Raw genomic sequence first — 3,684 nt, forward strand, 5'->3', positions numbered from 1 at the left:
TTGATGATAAAAGCTGATTTAGCTCTTTACCAAAACATGAAACTTGTAGCCCTTTGAGTTAGCTTTCCAATGCATCAAGAATCACCTCATTTGGATCTGTGTAGGCTGAGAAATGACCAAAATACCCTTACCTGCTTATTGCCCTGTTCCAGTTTCGACCAGTAGAAATTTGCTATTGTAATTCGGCATTTTGACCTGGAAAACCTTCAAACTGGATTTAGATGTCTTCACCAAAGTTGTAGATCTATCTCTTATCTTCAAATTGGTTCAAGAATCATCTTAATCCGATCACTGTAGCTCAAGTTATAGCCGAAATACGAAAATGCATCAAAACTGTCAAAATACACAAAATCCAAGTAAAAAGTGATAAAAACCTCATTTAATCACTTAAAAACATTTATTCACCAATTATAGCCAAAATAATTCATTTTCTTCCAATAATATAACAAAAGTGACTAAAAATAATATAAAATATCATACAATTATTACGTAAATTAGTCACTTATCAAACTCCCCCACACTTAAATCATTGCTTGTCCTCAAGCAATCCACACATAATCAACTACAATGATTTAAGAGGTGAAACAATATATGCACTTTTGTCAAATTTAATTCCTCATGACCTGAAAAATAATCATTATACAATTATTCAAATTACATTAAATACTCATAATATCAAGTAAAGGAAAGATAAGTATACCTTAATTCAACAAGTTAAACGTAATCTCTTACCCTAACCTAATTTCACAAATAAGCAAATCACATAGTCGATTTATAGCCTTCCTCCTCCTATAATCATCTTTTTCTCAAAATTTTACAACTAAGAGGGATTTATTCATACTGGTTTTACTTAAATAGTGAGAATGTCTTTTTACGCGAAAATCGACACTTTTAGGTGAAGATCCCCGGTTACTCAACATTTCACTTATTCAAGTTGCTATGCATACTCTTAATTCAAGTACCTTTTTACGCGAATGTCGACATTTGTAGATACCAACCCCCGGTTACTCGGTACGAGAATCATTGGAGTAGAACAATTTTTATTTACTTTCTTTTCTTTTCTCTTTTTTTTTTTTCTTTTCTTTTTTTCTTTTCTACTTTTTTTTTTTTCAGAAATAAAGGACAATAAATAGATATTCCCTCTTAGAAAATAAATAAGAACAATCAAAGGAGGAGTATAACCTTTTATCAACTATATCAATCACTTACTTATAAAATTAAGTAAAGAGAAGAAATTTCATTAAACATGTAAAATTATAGGCATAATTTTCCTCATTTTACCAAATATACTTTCTAAAATGTAAAAATCCTAATTGCATAATAATCATTTCCAAGTTAAATGAAGACTAAACTTTCCAAAATACATATAACATTTCAACAATTGGAAGAACTAGACACTTAAGGATGGAACAATTTGGCCCTTCTTGAAATAAAAATGAAAAAATTGAAGAATTTTTGGGCCATAATGAAATATTGGAAAAGATTTTAGAAAAATTTTGACAGAGTTTCTCCTTATAACTGGATGAAAACTCCCTGCCAACAAACCCAATTTCAAGCAAATTATCCACATGGCAAATAATTCCAACACAATTCCAACATTTCTAAGCATTTATATCCACAAAATATCATCACATGGCAAGTAAATGCAAGTTTAATATTTTCCTCCCCCACACTTAAACTTCACATTGTCCTCAATGTGAGAAAAGGAAAATAAATAAAGAGTAAAAGAAAATACTGCTCAATTGAACTTGCGCAATCCGAATCCATGTCCAAGTGATGAATTTCCAATCTTAAGTAGTCCGAAATCCTTAAAACCACAACAGAGATGAAGATCACTTGAATTAGTTCACACAAAAGAAATAAGAAAAATCACTAAAAATTAAACATCACAAGCACTACGGAATAGAAAAGAAAAACTAGTGGCAATGTCACTAGGTGACGAGCACTCCCTCAAGTAGTCGCTTGGTCAGGTGAAGATGGTGGAGTCGGAGGAGCTTCAATACCCAGCTTGGTCTCGATGCGACGAAGACGCTCGGAATTCTGCTTATTCTCTTGGCGGCTTTTCTTTACCTCAGCCTCGACACAAAGCAGCTTGTCCATTATCTTCTTGAAAAACGACCGAGTGTCTTGAGGTGAGGTTGGAGGCCGTGAGGAAGACGGTTCATTTGAGACCGGCGGGGTAGTTGTCTCAACCCCTTGAGCCCCTTCAATTCGTTCAATTTCAACTTCCTCCTCTTGCCTAATGTCCCCTTGAGCACCTCCTTGAGTTGAAGGACCACCGCCGTCTTTACTCTTCAAAATGAACCTGCAAAAATCCAATGTAAAGACGTCCTTCTTCTTGAGACCTGTAGGGAAAGCGTTAGAAAAATCCACTCCAACCCTTTGAAACTCGAAGGTCAAGAACCGAGGATACGGGAAAGCATGTTTGATGTCGTTACTGCGAACCACAGCCCACATGTGGTTGGTGATAATGCTTCCCAATGGAATGCCTTGGATGTTTCCTAAGCCATGCTTCATTTTATCCAAGAAATAGATGTCACTTGTGCGCGCCTCATTGGTTCCACTTGCCCTCGGAATGATATTGGCGGCAAATAGGTAAATAAGGAGACGTTGCGACTCCGGAAATGATGAAGTCAATACCGAATATCGCCCCGTCGTTCGAGTAGCCTTGTACTCAACCCCCAAACGTACAAGTGCCTCTAGCATGTTCCAAGAGTCCAAATCATTGGGTTTGAAGGCTTTCTTCAAATCTACCTTGCGCCCCACATCCGAAACATGAAGATAGCGCTCCAAATCAGCTCTATGGACTCGAACTTTTCTCCCTCGCACTGTACTAGTAATCACCTCCGTGTCGTAGTGAAAAACCTTCTTGTCCTCCACATTTGCATAGAATTCTCGGACAAGCTCCTCATAATAGAAGTTTGGGATGTTAAAGAAATTTTCCCATCCCAATTTGGCAAAGGAGGCCTTGAGATGGTAGACCTCCTCGGCATCCGAGGTGACATCCTTTTCCACCAATACCTTAGCTCCCCTCCTAGCATTGTACCAAGCTTCATTTTCGGCGGAGGTGAAGCGTGACTTATCATAAGGGACTTCCTCCTCTTTGTCCCCTTGTGCATCTTGTTCCTCTTGTTGTTGAGTATCCTCTCCAGATGATGGCTCGTCCTCAAGCTGTAGACGTCTACTTGCTTTTCTTTTCAAGCGCGGTTGTCTAGACGTCGAAGCTTCTCCTCTCTTGTTAGGAGGAGGAGATTTCACTGCACCTTTCTTAGTGCGAGCCATTGTACCTAATTAAAATTATTAAATGTTAACTTCATTTAATAGGTACATTGCTAAGTAAAGATAATGAAAACTCATTCACTTTTACCTCTTTATCTTTAATTAGCCAATCTTATCAACTTACTCACATAATAATTAGCAATTAACTTCACAAGCAAGACTTTACAATTGATTATCAACAACAAATGCTTCTTTCATTTTTTTCCAAATAAAACACTTAAGCATAAAATGTCCAAATAGGTAGAGAAAGCAATTAAACAATCACACCACTTATTCCCAACTTAATGACCTAAATAAGCATAATGAAATGCTAAAGAGCACCTTAACCATGAGTTTAGACTTAAAAAGGTCATTAATTCAACTTTAATCAAATTTTCTAGAATAAACATGCCAAAAATCAAAGGA

Source organism: Coffea arabica, chromosome 9e (genome assembly GCF_036785885.1).
Source record: "Coffea arabica cultivar ET-39 chromosome 9e, Coffea Arabica ET-39 HiFi, whole genome shotgun sequence".
Classification (NCBI taxonomy): Eukaryota; Viridiplantae; Streptophyta; class Magnoliopsida; order Gentianales; family Rubiaceae; genus Coffea; species Coffea arabica.